Source organism: Phyllobates terribilis, unplaced genomic scaffold, assembly GCF_046119375.1.
Source record: "Phyllobates terribilis strain yellow unplaced genomic scaffold, ASM4611937v1 Scaffold_3__8_contigs__length_932513732, whole genome shotgun sequence".
Classification (NCBI taxonomy): Eukaryota; Metazoa; Chordata; class Amphibia; order Anura; family Dendrobatidae; genus Phyllobates; species Phyllobates terribilis.
Window position 1 is genome coordinate 222,133,282 of NW_027362763.1, and position 21,334 is coordinate 222,154,615.

Sequence of the window (21,334 nt, forward strand, 5' to 3'; positions counted from 1 at the left end):
GTGTCTGAACAGTCAGGGAGACACTATTACTGTTTTTTTTACGGAAAAAATGCCAAAGCAGAATAATACAGAGATTTGAACCGTGGAACTGCAAAACCACAGTTGTAGTTACCTGGCCTACACCAGACTCTTTTAAACAGATATATTGGTGTCTGAACAGTCAGGGAGACACTATTACAGTTTTTTTATGGAAAAAATGCCAAAAGCAGGATAATACAGAGATTTGACCCGTGGAACTGCAAAACCACAGTTGTAGTTATCTGGCCTACACCAGACTCTTTTAAACAGATATATTTGTGTCTGAACAGTCAGGGAGACACTATTACTGTTTTTTTTTATGGAAAAAATGCCAAAAGCAGGATAATACAGAGATTTGAACAGTGGAACTTCAAAACCACAGTTGTAGTTATCTGGCCTACACCAGACTCTTTTAAACAGATATATTGGTGTCTGAACAGTCAGGAAGACACTATTTCAATTTTTTTTTACGGAAAAAATTCCAAAAGCAGGATAATACAGAGATTTGACCCGTGGAACTGCAAAACCACAGTTGTAGTTATCTGGCCTACACCAGACTCTTCTAAACAGATATATTTGTGTCTGAACAGTCAGGGAGACACTATTACTGTTTTTTTTTCCGGAAAAAATGCCAAAAGCAGGATAATACAGAGACTTGAACCATGAAACTGCAAAACCACAGTTGTAGTTATCTGGCCTACACCAGACTCTTTTAAACAGATATATTTGTGTCTGAACAGTCTGGGAGACACTATTACTGTTTTTTTTTACGGAAAAAATGCCAAAAGCAGGATAATACAGAGATTTGAACCGTGGAACTGCAAAACCACAGTTATAGTTATCTGGCCTACACCAGACTCTTTTAAACTGATATATTGGTGTCTGAACAGTCACAGACACGCTCAATTTTTTGGAGGGGAGGAAAAAAATACTAAAAGGTTAATAAGACGCGTATTTTTACAATCTGACTGAGGAAAAAAAAATACAGGATTTATATGAAAAAAAAAGGATTTTTCCTGGCCCCTGAGACCGGGGGGTAAGTCTAGCAATTTGACCAACAGGAGCACACAGGACTGTAATGCAGTGTTTGCTGATATAACCACTGCGTCTCCTATACAGTCTGCCTGCCTGCCTGATATCTGGGATGGATATTAGTCCTGAGAAGGACTGTTTGTTTGATTTTGCAGGCTTTAGAGACCCTACACTAACTATTTTGCAGTATAAATCTCCCCCTAGCTCTGCAGCACTCTCCCTACACTGTCTGATCCGGAGCGACTGTGTCCAAGATGGCGGCGCCCGGTTTTAAACACTCGAGGTGACGCTGTGCGGCCAGACAATCACTGTAATGCCCACAAACAACATGGCTGCGGCATTACAGTGACTGGCTGGCAATCCCTGCATGTTCATTGGCTCTGTAAAGAGCGCCAAACGTGCAGGGCGGAGACCCAAGCTCCCGCCCGAGTTACCTGGAAATGCTCGGTGCTTGCCGAACATCCCGAGTAGTGAGATGCTCTGGCGAGTACCGAGCAGTGTCGAGCATGCTCGCTCAACACTAGTTGTCACTAAATGAGGACCACATTTTGTAGTGCAATTTCTGTAATTGTTTATAATTTGCAATAGCGTTTAGACATGTTTTATTTATTTAAATTGTTGCTAAGTTTCCTCTAAATAAATATCAGAAAATTGACATAACACAATATTCTTCACCTTTATATTTGCAAAAATAATAATGTTTCAAAGTACTGAAACTTTTATGCATAAATTACATGTAGCAGTAAAAGGAAAACTCTTTGATATCATAGAAACAATAGCCAACTAAAAATGTTCATTGTCAGATTTGAATTCAGGAGGTCAAAATCATTAAGAAATGGCTCATTTCATAACTGAACCTGACATCTTTGAAAATATGTAGAGCATTGTAATCTGCTAAGTGTCATAGCTGGAGGGCATTATGGTGAGGCCTGCACAGCAATGCAAAACTGACATTAGACGGCTCTCTGATGCTTCAGTATTGTGGGGAATGGTGAGGGTAAATAGTGCTTTTTTGCGAACCATGGATCGAATCTCAAAGTGTTTGAATTCACATGAAATCGTGAATTTCAGGAAATTTGACTCAAACTCAGTCCGCTCATCTCTTCTTATAAATATAAATGACTTATTAAAAGTAAAATACTATGTTTTTCTGTTTAAGGCTGTACGGAAGAAAGGCTAATTTCACCCAACTCATATAGCGATCTTAGCATTTAATAGTAATTTGGCTCTGCATTGTGAGAATTATACTATGTCACTGCCACTTCTTTCTTTTCTTTGTTTTCTTTCCAGTTATGGTAAAAATAGCTAAGCAGAAAACTGTACTGTTTCTGTTCAGTCAAGGTCTGAAAAGAATGCTGTAAGAAATGCCATCCTGAACTATCAGTTTTTTAGAACAATAAGAAATGAGAGATACTGAGATCTGGACCATTCAGTGCTGCAATGGAGAATATATGGTCAATTTACCTTTACAGCAGACTGTGAGAAGTAGTTTATCTACGCAAATGAGCAGAATTTTTTGCACAGTGATATTCCGGCTATCAAATTTTATGGTTTGCTTGCTTAGAAATCTTTTTCACAAAATGTAGCTAGATTGTCCAAATAATAAGATGCAGTCAAAGTACTCAGTGGTTTTAAAAGGTGACGAAATAGCATGGGTACTTAAAGGGGTATTTTCATGTTACAAATTTGCTTTAGTTAGTTAGATGCAAATGCATGAAAATAAGCATGTTTGCAATTGACTTCCTTTTCCTGCTGTCATTATCCTGCTGTGAGAGATATTATTTTACATATTATAAAGCTTGTTGCCAAAGTAAACAGCCACCGGAGCCTGGTCCAGTAAGCACAGTAGTTGTATTCCAGGAGAGGAGTTGACTCCTAACATTCCAGCCAGCTCTATCCAGCCCATTGATTTCTATACAGCTATTAGCTGCTAACCTCCCTCCCCCTTGCTCCCAGCCTCTGACAAAGCTCTTATCATTTCTGTAGAATCGCAATTTCCACATCTCTCTCATCACCCAGAATGGAAAGTTTCTAGAGCTGTTCTCCTAATCACGGCTCTTACTGACTGAAGCACTGACTGACGATTAATGTATTGTAGCAGAACAAAGCTCTTGACCAGAACTATCACACAAGAAGGAGACCTCACCCCAAGGAACAGAAAGTAAGGAGACGACTAGTGTTGACCGAGCATGCTCGACATTGCTCGGTACTCGCCCGAGCATCTCACTACTCGGGATGTTCTGTAAGCACCAAGCATTTCCGGGTTACTCGGGCGGGAGCTCAGGTCTCTGCCCTGCACGTTTGGCGCTCTTTACAGAGCCAATGAACATGCAGGGATTGCCAGCCAGTCACTGTAATGCCACAGCCATGTTGTTTGTGGGCATTACATTGATTGGCTGGCCGCACAGCATCACCTCGAGTATTTAAGACCGGGCGCCGCCATCTTGGACACAGTCGCTCCGGATCAGACAGTGTAGGGTCAGTGCTGCTGAGCTAGGGAGAGATTTATACTGCGAAACAGTTAGTGTAGGGTCTCTAAAGCCTGCCAAATCAAACAAACAGTCCTTCTCAGGACTAATATCCATCCCAGATATCAGGCAGGCAGGCAGGCTATATAGGAGATGCAGTGGTTATACCAACAAACACTGCATTACAGTCCTGTGGGCTCCTGCAGGTCAAATTTCTAGACTTAGCCCCAGGTCTCAGAGGCAAGGAAATATCCTTTTCTTTAATCTAAATCCTGTTTTGTTTTGTTTTTCCTCAGTCAGACTGTACAAATACCCGTCTTATTAACTTTTTGGTATCCCCCCCCCCAAAAAAAAAAATTGAGTGTGTCTGTGAGTGTTCAGACACAAATATATCTGTTTAAAAGAGTTTGGTGTAGGCCAGAGAACTAGAACTGTGTTTTCCCTCTTCCACGGTTCAAATCTGGGTGTTATCAACCTGCTTGCCTTTTTTCCATTAAAAAAACAGTTTGAGTGTGTCGCTGACTGTTCAGACACAAATATATCTATTTTAACAAGTCTGGTATACACCAGGAAATTATAACTGTGGTTTGCAGTTCCACGGTTCAAATCTCTGTATTATCCACTTTTTTGTCTTTTTTGCATAAAAAAAAAACATTTTCAGTGTCTCGCTGACTGTTCAGCAACCAATATATCTGTTTAAAAGAGTCTGGTGTAGGCCAGAGAACTAGAACTGTGTTTTTCCTCTTCCACGGTCCAAATCTGGGTGTTATCAACCTGCTTGCCTTTTTTCCCCAAAAAAAAACAGTTTGAGTGTGTCGCTCACTGTTCAGACACCAATATATCTGTTTAAAAGAGTCTGGTGTAGGCCAGATAACTAGAACTGTGGTTTTCCTCTTCCACGGTTCAAATCTCCTTTTTATTACCCTTTTGCCATTGATAGTGCAAGTGTAAGCTATTTTACTTCATTTACAATGGGCAAGGCAAGGGTCGTGGACCTGGACGTTCTGGTGATGGTGCGTGCAGAGGATAGGGCCGTGGCCAAGGTGAAAATGTGCCGCAACCAACAGCCACATCTTCTCACTCCCAGTTCTTGACCGAATTACTAGGGAAGCACAGAACAGCACCACTATTGCAAACTGATCAGTGTGAACAGGTTATTAATTGGATAGCAGATAATACTTCCAGTCACCTGGGCACCACCACCTCCGGTCTGTCTTCCACATGGTCACGTGTCAGTAGCCGTGAGTCTCGACTGCATACTCCTCCTCACCCTGATGCTCCTTCCTCCCACCATGCCAAGTGTCATCAGACAGCAACTGATCCCACAGTTGGACACTCTGAAGAGCTGTTCACTGGTCCATTTCCATATTTGTGCCCCTCGCCTGCTCTGCTTGAAGTGGTGGAAGAGGACATCTCATGTAGCGATGGCCAAATATTTGAACAGCCACGGCCACAGGAAGTCGACGCTGGCATTTTGTCACAAGAGGTGGACGATGACGAGACACAATTGCCACAAAGTGAGGAGGAGGACCATGGTGCGGAAGTGGAAGAGGAGGAGGTGGTGGATAATCTAGTAACTGACCCAACGTGGCAGGAGGACACGCAGAGTGAGGCCAGCCGCACACAGGGGGAGGGAGGGAAGCAGTGTGGTGGCCGCAGACAGAAGGCGGGCAACCGTTCCCCATAACACCAACATGAGGGACATTGCCTGTACAACCGGTAGGTCTTCCAGAGTCTGGAATTTTTTTAAAGACTCTGCTGATAACCCCAAAAAGGCCATTTGTACCACCTGCCAGGCCAGCATCAGCAGGGGTGACAGAACTACCAGCCTGACCACCACCAGCATGATCAGGCACATGGCAGCAAAGCACGCGACTTTGTGGGGCGAAACCCAGGGTCTACGACCAGTGTCAGCGGGTGTCACCACTGATTCTTCCGCTGTTGTGCGTGTAAGAGAACCCCCTGTTGTGCGTGCAAGGCTATCCCCTGTCCATACTGCATGAAAAGATGCCCACTCCTCTCAGTCTTCACTTGTTATGGCAGTTTCTCAAGAAACAGCGTCAACGTCCACATCCACATCCCACCGCAGCGTTCAATTGTCCATATCAAAGAGCTTTGAATGACAGCGCAAATTCGCAGCCAACGCCCCACAGGCCACAGTCCTAAATTCACACATTTAACAACTGCTTGCATTGGAAATGCTGCCTTTTAGTCTGGTGGAGACGGAATCCTTCCGCAACCTTATGGCGGTGGGCATCCCTCGGTACTCGGTCCCCAGCAGACACTATTTTGCCCGGTGCGCAATCCCCGCACTACACAAGCATGTGTCCCAAAACATTTGCCATGCCCTCAACAATGCAGTTACTGGGAGAGTCCACCTGACAACAGACACGTGGACAAGTGCTTGTGGCCAGGGACGGTACATCTCCCTGATGGCACAATTTGTAAACATAGTGGAAGCCGGGACCCAGTCGGACCTTGGGACGGAACACATCCTCCCCACACCAAGGATTGCGGGCCCTATGTCAGTCAGAGTTGCCCCCACAGTGTACAGCTCCTGCGCATCATCCTCCTCCTCCTCATGTTCAGCCTCCATCTCAGATATTACCACATCAGTTACAAGCTGGAAGCACTGCAGTACTGCCTCAGCCAAGCGGCAACAGGCTGTGCTGAAACTCATAAGCTTAGGTGATAAACCTTACACTGCTTATGAGTTGTGGACAGCTGTGAAAGAGCAGGCAGATCTGTGACTGAGACCGCTGAACCTACATCCAGGCATGGTCGTGTTTGACAATGGTCGTAACCTGGTGGCGGCTCTGAGGCGAGGCGAGATCACACACGTACCATGCCTGGCTCATGTGCTTAACCTCGTGGTTCAGCGGTTTATTAAATCGTACCCCGAGTTGCCAGATCTGCTCGTCAAAGTACGCCGCCTGTCAGCTAATTTTTAGAAGTCGGCTACAGCTTCTGCCGCTCTTGCTGTGTTGCAGCAGCGTTTGCAGCTTCCGGCACACCGACTGGTGTGTGATGTCCCCACACGTTGGAACTCTACTCTCCACATGTTGCAAAGCATTTGTGAGCAGAAGAGAGCAGTTGTGGAGTACCAGCTGCAACAAGGCCGTCGATATTCAGGTCAGACTCCACACATAAGACCTCAGGAGTGGACCTGGATGTCTGACATATGTACCATCCTGACAAACTTTGAGGAGTCCACCAAGATGATGAGTGGCGATGACGCCATCATTAGCGTCAGCATCCCACTTGTCTGTCTTTTGCAACACTCTCTGCAGAGAATTAAAGAGGAGGCATTGCAGCCAGAGTAAGATGAGATGGATCAAGAAGCCGTAGCGGGCGATTACACACAGCCCAGCCTCATCTCAATGTGCATTGGGGGAAAATGAGGGAGAGGAGGAGGAGGAGGAGGAAGAACAGGAGCTGGTATCATGCGCTGTAGACGGCAGTACCTGTACAACTGTCATACCATCGGTGGCCTGAGGAGGGAGGAGGAGGAAGAGGAGGAGAGCATGGTCAGTCGTCATCTTGGTGAGGACACAGAAGTCTTGCCCGTTACCAGTCTGGCACGCATGGCTGACTTTATGTTACGTTGCCTAAACTGTGACCCTTCCGTTGTCAAAATATTGGGTGACAGTCATTACTGGATGGTGACACTTTTAGACCCCCGCTACAAGGAGAACTTTCACTCTCTTATTCCTGAGGTGGAGAGGTCTACAAAAATGGGGCAGTACCAGAAGGCCCTTGCTGCAGAACTGTTAAAAAAATTCCCATCTGAACACGCTAGCGGCAGAGGTCACAGTTCGCTGTCCAACCAAGGCGTACAGGCGAGAGAGATGCAACTCCACTCCAGCAGAGACAGGGGAACACTGTCAACATTCTGGGACAGTTTTTTGAGACCTGCCCAGCTTACAGGCCCTGAGGCGCGGGGTGCTCTCACAAGGAGTGGAAAGTTTCAAAAGATGGTGAGGGAGTACCTTGCCGTCCGCACCAGCGTCCTCCGTGATTCCTCTGTGCCTTTTAATTATTGGGTATCCAAGCTGGACACTTGGAATGAACTCGCTCTGTACGCCTTGGAGGTCCTGGCCTGCCCTGCCGCTAGCGTGTTATCGGAGCGTGTTTTTAGTGCCGCTGGGGGAATTATAACTGATAAGGGAACTCGCCTGTCAACTGACAATGCTGACAAGCTGACCCTTATCAAAATGAACAAGGGCTGGATTGGGCTAGACTTCTCATCACCACCAAATGACAGCAGAGTAAAATAAAGTCAAATCCACTATGTTGTTTCGGAAGGTGTATTCCCATGCACCGCTTCACACCCACACATGGGTATATGCTTCCTCTTTTCGGCTGTTTTTTGCTTTTCTCCTTATCCTTAGCCTCCACCACCACTATACCACCAGGGTGACCGTGGTCCGTGTTGCCAGCATTGTAAGTTCCTCCTTCCTAATTTTTGGCAGCTTTTGCTTGGAAGGCATAGGCAAAGACTATGCGAGACCCACTCCCCAATAATGGAAATAATGTTTTTAATATGCTGTACTACATGCCTCTTGTAAGGGGCATTAAAATCGTCTTGTTAAGATACTGTGACCTCCACGTCTCTTCCACTGGGCATTGTTATTGTCTTTTTATTCCACTGCAACCTCCACCACTCTTCCAAGGGGCATTAAAACCGTCTTGTTAAGGTACTGCGACCTCCACCACTCCTCCAAGGGGCATTGATATTGTCTTTTTATTCCACTGTAACCTCCACCACTCTTCCAAGGGGCATTAAAACCGTCTTGTTAAGCTACTGCGACCTCCACCACTCTTCCAAGGGGCATTGATATTGTCTTTTAATTCCACTGTGACCTCCACGTCTCTTCCAAGGGGCATTTAAACCATCTTAAGCTACTGTGACCTCCACGTCTCTTCCACGGGGCATTGATATTGTCTTTTTATTCCACTGTAACCTCCACCACTCTTCCAAGGGGCATTAAAACTGTCTTGTTAAGCTACTGTGACCTCCACGTCTCTTCCAAGGGGCATTAAAACCGTCTTGTTAAGCTACTGCAACCTCCACCACTCTTCCAAGGGGCATTGATATTGTCTTTTTATTCCACTGTAACCTCCACCACTCTTCCAAGGGGCATTAAAACCGTCTTGTTAAGCTGCTATGACCTCCAAGTCTCTTCCAAGGGGCATTAAAACCGTCTTGTTAAGCTACTGTGACCTCCACGTCTCTTTAACGGGGCATTGATATTGTCTTTTTATTCCACTGTAACCTCCACCACTCTTCCAAGGGGCATTAAAACCGTCTTGTTAAGCTACTGTGACCTCCACATCTCTTCCATGGGGCATTGATATTGTCTTTTTATTCCACTGTAACCTCCACCACTCTTCCAAGGGGCATTAAAACCATTTTGTTAAGCTACTGCGACCTCCACCACTCATCCAACGGGCATTAAAACTATCTTGTTAAGCTACTGCGACCTCCACCACTCTTCCAAGGGGCAATAAAACCATCTTGTTAAGCTACTGTGACTTCCATGTCTCTTCCAAGGGGCATTAAAACCGTCTTGTTAAGCTACTGCGACCTCCACCACTCTTCCAAGGGGCATTGATATTGTCTTTTAATTTCACTGTGACCTCCACGTCTCTTTCAAGGGGCATTAAAACAGTCTTAAGCTACTGTGACCTCCACGTCTCTTCCACGGGGCATTGATATTGTCTTTTTATTCCACTGTAACATCCACCACTCTTCCAAGGGGCATTAAAACCTTCTTGTTAAGCTACTGTGACCTCCACGTCTCTTCCAAGGGGCATTAAAACCGTCTTCTTAAGCTACTCTTACCTCCACGTCTCTTCCAAGGGGCATTAAAACCGTCTTGTTAAGCTACTGCAACCTCCAACACTCTTCCAAGGGGCATTGATATTGTCTTTTTATTACACTGTAACCTCCACCACTCTTCCAAGGGGCACTAAAACCGTCTTGTTAAGCTACTGCGACCTCCACCACTCTTCCAAGGGGCATTGATATTGTCTTTTTTTTCCATTGTGACCTCCACGTCTCTTTAACGGGGCATTGATATTGTCTTTTTATTCCACTGTAACCTCCACCACTCTTCCAAGGGGCATTAAAACCGTGTTGTTAAGCTACTGTGACCTCCACATCTCTTCCATGGGGCATTGATATTGTCTTTTTATTCCACTGTAACCTCCACCACTCTTCCAAGGGGCATTAAAACCGTTTTGTTAAGCTACTGCGACCTCCACCACTCTTCCAACGGGCATTAAAGCTATCTTGTTAAGCTACTGCGACCTCCACCACTCTTCCAAGGGGCAATAAAACCATCTTGTTAAGCTACTGTGACTTCCACGTCTCTTCCAAGGGGCATTAAAACTGTCTTGTTAAGCTACTGCTACCTCCACCACTCTTCCAAGGGGCATTGATATTGTCTTTTTATTCCACTGCGACGTCCACCACTCTTCCATGGGGCATTAAAACCATCTTGTTAAGCTACTGTGACCTCCACGTCTCTTCCATGGGGCATTGGTATTGTCTTTTTATTCCACTGTAACCTGCACCACTCTTGCAAGGGGCATTAAAACAGTCTTGTAAAGCTACTGTGACCTCCACGTCTCTTCCAAGGGGCATTAAAGCCATCTTGTTAAGCTACTGTGACCTCCACGTCTCTTCCAAGGGGCATTAAAACTGTCTTGTTATGCTACTGTGACCTCCATGTCTCTTCCATGGGGCATTGATATTGTCTGTTTATTCCACTGTAACCTCCACCACTCTTCCAAGGGGCACTAAAACCATCTTGTTAAGCTACTGCGACCTCATCCACTCTTCCAAGGGGCATTGATATTTTTATTCCACTGTGACCTCCACCACTCTTCCAAGGGGCATTGATATTGTTTTTTTATTCCACTGTAACCTCCACCACTCTTCCAAGGGGCATTAAAACCATCTTGTTAAGCTACAGTGACCTCCACGTCTCTTCCAAGGAGCATTAAAACCATCTTGTTAAACCCCTCTGACCTCCATCACTCTTCCAAGGGGCATTAAAACCGTCTTGTTAAACCACTCTGAACTCCACAGCTCTTCCAAGGGTCATTGAAATGTTGTTTTTTATTAACTGTAACCTCCACAACTCTTCCAGCGGGCATTGCATTTCCTCCTAATTTTAGTCATCTTTTACTTTTCAATGCATAGGCAAAAACTAAGGGAGACCCACTCCCCAATAATGGGTAGAAGGTTTTTAGTATGCTGTAATCCACTTCTGTTTCAAGAGGCGTTGCAGTTCCTCATAATTTTTGGAAAGCCTTCCATTCACTGCATAGGCCAACAGTGTACAAGAGACCCAGTTGCTATAAATGGAAAAAACTGTTTAATTAAGGCCCTCTGACATCCATGTCACTTCCAAGGGGCATTGGAGTGCCTCAAAATTTTTGGTAGGCATTGCACTCACTGTATGCCCTATAACTGTGTAGCCAAACCGCTCCTTTTGGTACAGAAACATATCCTACAAGACATGTTTGGTTGACTGGCCTGATATTGATGTGAATGGTCCCTGTTCCTCCTGCTCTTTCTCCTTTGCCACCACCTCTTCCATCATTCATCACCTGAAGCTTTGTTTTAACGGGAGTCATAGAACTTGGATAGTAGCAGGAAAACATCCAGCAATCTTCGGAGGAGGTAGGATATGCGCCAAAACGCTGACCACCTCAGGCCTAGCCGCTACCATATACATGCACTTGCATTCCAAGGAACAGAAAGCTAAGGAGATGGATGGCCTCATGATCATGAATAATTTACTCGTTGTGTATGAGGCCGACCACTGCTGCTGTCTACCTTCTGAACTTTGTGTTGTAGCCTGATTGACCCAGGACCCACAATCCTCTATGTCTGGAGGACGTGTTGCATCCCAGTGTCCAACTGTGTACCGGCTTCCACAATATTAACCCAGGTTGAAGGCGTCAGTGAGATGGACCATCCCTGGCCACATTCACTTGTCCACGTGTTTGTGGATAGGCTGTCCTTCAAATAGGGGTGGCTGGGGACTGTGTGTGGGCACTCGGCCGCGGGGCCGCTGGGGACCGAGTATGGACACCCGGCAGCCCCTTGGCGGTTGGGGACCAAACATGGACACACGGCCACCGGCGGCTGGGGACTGAGTATGGATACCAGGCCGCCGACGCAGCCATGACTTGATGGCCATATTCCGCCTCCCCATGCCTAAAAGGCCCAATTTCAGGTGCAAGCAAGCAGTATGGTATTGCAGCCTGGGGGTGGATGACATACTGCATACTTGCGCTTGCATTGCAAGGAATGGGGGAGGTACAATTGAACACTGCCCTGGGACAAGGACTTGCACGGGGATAGTTGCAAGTCTGCATCTTCTGATGCGGCTAGGATCACTTCTGATGGGCACACTTTTAGGCAGTGACCTGGGTGTCAGAGATGCTTCCAGGGGTCTTCCCCATGCTGTTCCCATGTCTTTTCAGCACTGTATGCATGTGTCACACAGCACATGGGCAGATAAGGTTGTAAAATGTTAAAATGACATTTCCCCGTGAATGCATTTGTCACGGTTGAAAGCAATACAAAAGTGCAAAAATGCATAATAAATGCTACTTGTGAGCATAGCCCAAGGTGTGGAGGAGTGTTTTTGTTTTTGGTTATTTATTTTACCTTATACACAAGTCTTTACCCTGGAAAGGATGTTCCTTAACATATTTCACAGGAAAACCGTTTCAGTTTTGTTTTTGAACGTTTTATTGTGAGCCCGTAAAAGTCGCTTAATACCTCTGACCACGTTGTTGACAGCAGTGACCTGGGGGTCAGAAATGCTTCCTGGGACGATCCCCATGCTGTCCCCATGTCATTTGAGCACTGTCACTATAGTTTTGGGCACTTTTTAGGCTTTCTACAGACTGCCGGGGGTGCCGTCGCAAAAATGCTCTGGTCTCCCATAGACTAACATTGGACTCGTTGCTCGTGTCGAGCACCCGAGTATCATGGTGAGCTCGGCCCGAGCTTCGAGCACCCGAGCATTTTAGTGCTCGCTCAACACTAGAGACGACATAGCTCTAAGCTACTCAAGAGACAACTTGAGAATACCCTTTTGAGTATCTCATACAATGTGGTTATCTCCTGTATGATACACTTATCAATTTCAAATGTAGTCTAATCTATCAATTTTGCATCTCTCAATTACATTATATGCTGTCCTGTCTGGGTGTGCAGTCTGGCAGCAAACATAACTGTGCAGTTAATCCATGGATCTGGAAGAAAATTAACCATAGGAAGATCTCTAAATGCCCAATACATGTTTTCTATCTTTCTTTTAGCCATATTTGTAAACACCATTACCAAGTACTGTAGCTAGGAATATTCAATTGGTGTACAGACAGGGAGACGAAACATACTTGTAGATTCACATCTCTGCTTCCATACCCTCACGTAGAATCCGGAAATGTAAGTAGATTTACAAATGCATTTTCATTAGTTAGCATAATATGGCTCATTATGGACCATGAAGTTGCTTCAAGTTTTTGTGAATTATTGCCATAAGGCTGATATGAAGATATCATAAATTTAAACAGATATAGCTTAGCCTAAATTGAGGATTGGGAATCCTAGGACCCCATGATATTTATCCTTTACCCCTACACAAGGACATGGACAGCACTGTATATGATCCGTAGGTCAAAATCACATCATAATGGCCATCAACACTTCTTAACAGATAGATGAATCTAAGATGTAAGTCTCTCAATATTAAAAATTAGCAGAAAGTCAGAGTAGGCAACAGTCAAGAATCAAGGTTAAGATACAAGTCTGGTTGGAAACTGTAAAGTAACACTGAAGAAGGCATTTGCATAGTGGGGAACTACAGAACCTATTGCTCAGCTCAGGCAAGGACAATTGGTAGAGGGTCCCCTAAGTATCATATCCTTGGTTAGATCAGCATTGACAGCATGACAGATATATATATACTGTATATATATATATATATATATATATATATAGATAGATAGATATATATATATAGATAGATATAGATAGATAGATACACACACACATAGACAATTATTAAATCTGCGTAGGTTTTGCAATGCATGATTTTTTTAAGGAACACAGATTATTTAAAAGAATATAATCCATATATCTTCTTCATTACGAGTAAATATAGTTCAACCTATTTATATATACAGTAAATAGATTCTCATTTAACATTATGCTTGTACTCTGCAGACTGCACATAAATTCTAATAAATCAGTGTGTACATGTTCAATATACTTGATACAGAGCAAATTCCAACGAGTCAAGTACAGAAGTAAAAATCCAATCCCTGTTCATTGAAGCAGTGGTATATTATAGTTATAAGAAGAAATGAGTGAATCAAACTCAATTTGAATTTTAAGAAATTTGCAAATCCATTCAAATTCGAACAACTTGCTATTCGATTAACACAAATCTCCAAAATTATTTTCACCAACAGTATACATATTGCATAAGTTGCATCAGTCACAGACTGCCATGACCTCAGTAGCGACCATGTGAGCTTCCCCATAATGCCTTCCAGCTATTATATCACATGGTATACTGCAGCCAATAAGGAAAGACTATCATAGCCTATATAAAAGCCAAGGTAGGGAATGCTGCAGCCAATTTATGGGGATTTAAAGAAGCACTTCTCCCATCAAAATTTTTATCCTCTTAATATATCGCAGTCATCATATTATATAGCACTGTGTACTTACAATTGCTCATTTTGTCCTGCTACCCAGCTAATTCTTCACTTTTCCGTTAGGTCTATGACATCACGTGATTAAAAATAGACTAGCTGAATCCTTCAAAGTTATATGTTGAAACAAGAGATCTCTTTTTCTTGCATGAGTCATAATTAGAACTGCAATTCTACCTCACTGAAATCCCTGGAAGAGGGGAGGAGCCGAGCAGCTGGGTCAAGAGTTGAATAGGTGGATGACCCATGCAGGGAAAAGAAACGTCTTGTTTTTACATAGAGCTGAGAAAGATTCATCTAGTCTGTTTTTAATCACGTGATGTCATAGACCAAATGGAAAAGAGAAAAGTTAACTTGGTAGAAGGGAAAAATGAGCAATTGCAAGTACACAGTGCTGTATAAGATGATGACTGCACTATATTAAGAGGATAAAAACTTTGATGTTAATGCTTCTTTAAAATAGTGGGAGGAAGTCAGAGTTCACAGCTCATCTAAAGAGAAATGAATAGAAAGCCCTAAAGCCTTGAGCAAATATGTCAAACAGTAAGTGTACAACTACAAAAGGGAAGAAGATGAAAGTAGTAGTCTGTGAATAATAAAGATTCAAATGATACTTAAAGAGAGATAGGAGAGGTCCCAGCAGCAATGATTGATCAGTGATATTGTGTACCTGGCATTTTTCCTGCTGCATTTGAATTACAAGTACACATTTTTTTTCAAAATAATGCACTAAAACAGCAGCAGGTCAACACAATATTTTTTATATTAAAAAAATCTAATATCAGTTAGTCAGAGACTAATTGCTACATAAAGGTAAACAAACAGCGTCCAGTCCAGGGTTATGTATTCTAAAAGTTGAAATTTATTCCACCATCACAAGCGACAGTACTGCGTTTCTGGATTTCTTGTGCAATCTTTTTCGTGAAGTGAGGAATAATTATTTTTTCTAAAAAACAAAAGAAAACTCTCCAAAATGCAGATATTTAACTGTGACTGTCAACCTCACAAAGTGAGGTTACAAATCTGTTTTACTAGTCAAGTTTTACATCTGTACATAATACACCAATACAGCAGTCTGCAAGTGTTGGCTTTTTGGCCATGTGCCTACCAAGCATTTCTTATAATGTAATTTTTGGGAAGAAATTAAATTTTGATAAAAACATTTTTAACAATGTTTATAAAATGTAGACATTTACCTATGCATGTCTGTTTGTACATATCTATTATACTACTCCAATTTGACAACCGTACATGCCACACCTACCTGGCATGTAACAGTTTGGGCACCCCTTGTCAAAATTACTGTTATTGTGAATAGTTAAGCATGATGAAGATGAAATGAACCCCATTATATTGTAATTTTTTTACATTTTAAAACTTATAAAAATGAAAATGGCCCAGTGCAAAAGTTTGGGCACCCTGCATGGTTAGTACTTAGTAGCACCCCCTTTTGCAAGTATCACAGCTTGTAAATGCTTTTTGAAGTCAGATAAGAGTCTTTTAATTCTTGTTTGAGGGATTTTCATCCATTCTTCCTTGGAAAATTCTTCCACTTCTGTGAGATTCCTGGGTCATCTTAAATGCACTACTATTTTGAGGTCTAGCCACAGATTGTCAATGATGTTCAGATCAGGAGACTGAGGGCCATTGTAAAACCTTCAGCTTGCATCTTTGAGGTCGTCTATTGTAAATTTTGACGTGTTTAGGATCATTTTCCATTTGTAGAAGCTATTCTCTTTTTAACTTCAGCATTTTGACAGATGGTATTATGTTTGCTTTAAGAATTTGTTGAAATTTCATTCAATTAATTAGTCCCTCTACCCGTGAAATGTTCCCCGTACCATTGGCTGCAGCACAACCCCAAAGAATGATTGCTCCATCCCCATGCTTAATGGTTGTCTAGATGTTCTTTTCCTGAAATTCTGTGCCCTTTTTCTCCACACATACCTTTGATTATTGTGACCAAAGAGTTCTATTTTAACCTCATCAGTCCACAGGACTTGTTTCCAAAATGCATCAGTCTTGTTTAAATGTTCTTTTGCATACTTCTGATGCTGAATTTTATGGTGAGGACACAGGAGAGGTTTTCTTCTGATGACCCTTCCATGAAGGATATATTTGTGCTGGTACAGTAGAACAACGTACCACAACTCCAGAGTCTGCTAATTCTTTCTGATGGTCTTTTGCAGTCAAGCGGAGATTCTGATTTGCCACTTTAGCAATGCTATGAGCATCTCTCACTGAAATTTTGCTTTGTCTTCTAGATATTTTCTTGACCTCCACTATTCCCGTTAACTGCAATTTCTTAATTACGTTTTGAACCAAAGAAGGGGCAACTTGAAAATGTTTTGCTATCTTCTTATAGCCTTCTCCAGATTTGTGGGCATCAATCATTTTTATTTTCAGAGTAATAGGCAGTTGCTTAGAAAAACCCAATGGCTGCTGTTTTTTGGCACAAGATTAGAGGAGGCTGGATTTTTATAAAGATGGGAAATTTGCATCACTTGGTCTTTCCTAGGGATGATAGTAAACAAGCCACAACCCAACAGGCTAATTAAAGTCCAAATCCTTGGTCAGAGTTATGTGAGTACATAAATCTCAAAGGGTACCCAAACTTTTGCATCAGCCCAATTTCCTTTTTTGTAAATTTAAAAATTAAAAAAAATAAATAAATAAATATATATATATATATATATATATATATATATATATATATATATATATATATATATTATGCCTAAAATACAAAGGAAAGCTGACATCTTTAACTTTAGCACTTTTAGAAATCATTTCATCTTCAACTTGCTTATCTGTTCACAGTAACAGTACTTTTGACAAGGGTTTCCCAAATTTTTACATGCCACTGTATATATATATATATATATATATATATATATATATATATATATATATATACAGCAGGTGAAACAATTATTGAACACATCACCAATTTATTAAGTAAATACTGTATATTTCTAAAGGTGCTATTAACATGAAATTCTCAGCAAATAACAGTCGATAACAACCAATCCAATCCACACAGGCAAAGAAATCAAACCATAGATGGCCATAAATTAAGTTATGTATAATAATGAGAAATGACACAGGGAAAAAGGATTGAACATGCTTACTTTGTTGATGATGACCACTTCAAGATGCCTTCTATATGGAGAAACTAGTCGCATGCACTGTCCAGGTGTGATTTTGGCCCATCCTTCCACACAAACACTTTTCAAATCCTGAAAGTTCCATGGCTTCCTTTAATGAACTCTGAGCTTTAGTTCCTTCCATAAATTCTCTATTGGATTCAGGTCAGGTGAATTGCTGGGCCATTTTAGCAGCTTTATTTTCTTTCTATGAAACCTATTCCTTGGCTGCGTGTTTGGGATCATTGTCTTTCTGACATGTCAACCCTCATTTCATCTTCATCGTCCTAGTAGATGGCAACAGATTTTTATCAAGAATGTCTTAGTACATTTATCCATTCATTTATTAAATTGTATGAAGTTTGCCAGTGCCGTATGCCGAAAGACAGCCCCACACCATAATGTTCCTACCTCCAAACTTCACTTTTGATATAGTGATTTGGGAGTGACATGCAGTGCCTTTTGGAGTCCAAACATGGTGTTTATTATGGCATCCAAAGAGTTCAATTTTGGTCTTATCTGACTAGACTGTATTCTCCCAGTATTTCACAGGCTTGTCTAAATGTTGTTCAGCAAACATTAAATGCGCTTGAACATGTTTTTTGTTCAGCAATGGAGTCTAGCGTGGTGAGTGTGCCTACAGGCCAGGGAGAATGAGTGAATTACTTATTTTTTTTTATTTTTTAAAACAATTGTACCTGCTGATTTCAGGTCTTTCTGTAGCTCTCCACAGGTGGTCCTTGGCTCTCTGACAACTCTTCTGATAATTCTTTTCACTCTTCTGTCTGAAAATCAGAATGAAATAACATTAAACAAACTTAAGGGTAATGGCTGTAAAAATATAGATAAAAAACCTTCCCAAATGAATTTATTGTTATTAATTCTTGGAATAATAATATTGAATAAAAAGTGATCAATAAGTTGTATGTACCCCAAAATGATACCACTGAGAACTACTGATTGTCCTGTAAAAAAACGAGTCAGAAAACTGCTATGAGCCTAAGAATATGGGAATTAACAAAAATATATATATTTTTAAAGTAATTTTCTGTACAAAAGAAGTAAAACATTAAAAAACTGTATAAATTTGGCATCATCGTAATTGAAATTGACCGCAGAATAAAGATGGCATTATCGAGCATGATGAACAGTGATTAATTAAAATGCATATTTGTAATTCAGAATTGATGTTTTTTAGTTTATTCCATCTCCTAAAAAGTATAATTAGGAATTATCAAAAATTCTACATACATATAAAAGAACTACATCATGTCATGAAAAAATAAGGCCTCCCACAGCTCTGTTGATATTGGTAAACTCATGGGAATATAACGACACAAAAACAGATAATTGTTTTGCAAGCAATGTATTTGTGCAAAAATAAGAAAACATAAATAAAACAATAAATTATATCACTACAATTCTACTGAAGATAACAGTTCATTCACTGCAGCACATGGAACCTCATATAATTTAAAATGTAAAAAAATGTCAGAATTGATATTTTTTTCTATTCCATCCCATAAAGAGTTAAAAACAGTTCATTAATAAGTTACATTTACCCCAAAATGAAACCACTAATAACTATGATTCATCTCGCAAAAAACATGCACTTATATGCTTATGTAAATATATATATATATATATATATATATATATATAAATATATATATGTATATATATATATATATATATATATATATACACTGCTCAAAAAAATAAAGGGAACACTTAAACAACAGAATATAACTCCAAGTAAATCAAACTTCTGTAAAATCAAACTGTCCACTTAGGAAGCAACACTGATTGACAATTTCACATGCTGTTGTGCAAATGGAATAGACAATAGATGGAAATTATTGACAATTATCAAGACACACTCAATAAAGGAGTGGTTCTGCAAGTGGGGGCCACAGACCACATCTCAGTACCAATGCTTTCTGGCTGATGTTTTGGTCACTTTTGAATGTTGGTTGTGCTTTCACACTCATGGTAGCATGAGACTGACTCTACAACCCACAGAAGTTGCTCAGGTATTGCAGCTCATCCAGGATGGCACATCAATGCGAGCTGTGGTAAGAAGGTTTGCTGTATCTATCAGCGTAGTGTCCAAAGGCTGGAGGCGCTACCAGGAGACAGGCCAGTACACTAGAAGATGTGGAGGGGGCTGTATGAGGGCAACAACCCAGAAGCAGGACCGCTACTTCTGCCTTTGTGCTAGGAGAACAGGAGGAGCACTGCCAGAGCTCTGCAAAATGACCTCCAGCACGTCACAAATGTGCATGAGTCTGCACAAACGGTTAAAAAACCGATTCCATGAGGGTGGTATGAGGGCCCGAAGTTCACAGATGGGGGTTGTGCTCACAACCCAACACAGTGCAGGACGCTTGACATTTGCCACAGAACACCAGGATTGGCAAAGCCGCCACTGGCACCCTGTGCTCTTCACAGATGAAAGCAGGTTCACACTGAGCACAAGTGACAGATGTGACAGAGTCTGGAGACGCCGTGGAGAGCGATCTGCTGCCTGAACATCCTTCAGCATGACCGGTTTGGCAGTAGATCAGTAATGGTGAGGGGTGACATTTCTTTGGAGGGCCGCACAGCCCTCCATGTGCTCGCCAGAGGTAGCCTGACTGCCATTAGGTACAGAGATGAGATCCTCAGACCTCTTGTGAGACCATATGCTGGTGCGGTTGGCCCTGGGTTCCTCCTAATGCAGGACAATGCCAGAACTCATGTGGCTGGAGTGTGTCAGCAGTTCCTGCAAGATGAAGGCATTGAAGCTATGGACTGGCCCGCCCGTTCCCCAGACCTGAACCCAATTGAGCACATCTGGGACATCATGTCTCGCTCCATCCACCAATGTCACTTTGCACCACAGACTGTCCAGGAGTTGGCGAATGCTTTAGTCCAGGTCTGGGAGGAGATCCCACAGGAGACCATCCGCAACCTCATCAGGAGCATGCCCAGGCATTGTAGGGAGGTCATACAGGCGCGTGGAGGCCACACACAATACTGAGCCTCATTTTGACTTGTTTTAAGGACATTACATCAAAGTTGGATCAGCCTGTAGTGTTGTTTTTCCACTTTAATTTTGGGGGTGACTCCAAATCCAGGCCTCCATTGGTTAATAAATTTGATTTCCATTGATGATTTTTGTGTGATTTTGTTGTCAGCACATTCAACTTTGTACAGAACAAAGTATTCAATGAGAATATTTCATTCATTCAGATCTAGGATGTGTTATTTGAGCGTTCCCTTTATTTTTTTGAGCAGTATATATATATATATATATATATATATATATATATATATATATCTATATTGTTATGGCTTTTTGAATGTGACAGTAAAATCAAAAAAATGCTTCATTCTGGAGGCCCAAATTAGGACAGTCCTAAAGGAGTTACAAACACTTGTTTCATGAAAATCTTTTAATGTAAAAAGTCTCCTTGTCACCCGATGACGAAGTAAATGATCGGTGAAATTAACTTATTTTTCAGGAAGTTCTCAGCAGCACATCATCCAGCATAAATAAGAGTTGTGCTGCCGACCGAGAACTATGGCAGCCTATGTACACTAAACTATTTCTGATTGTTCAATATTATTTACCAAGGTCTAGCTATGTAAACAGGATATTAAAGGGTCAGCAGATTTTTGCTATTTAACCTGAGAGCACCATGATGTAGGGCACAAGAGCCTGATGACATGGATGTGTCATTTATTAGGCTATGTGTTGTAGTTGCAATACAATCAGTATTTTATCAATAGGGGATTATCACTACAAGACTACATCTCATGTGCAGACCAGTCAGGCTAATCTGTGTAAACCAACCCCCACCACTGTTTAGCAGCTTGTTAACAATTCACAGTGTACACAGGGAACTTCCAGACAGGGATGTAGGTGGGTCATACACA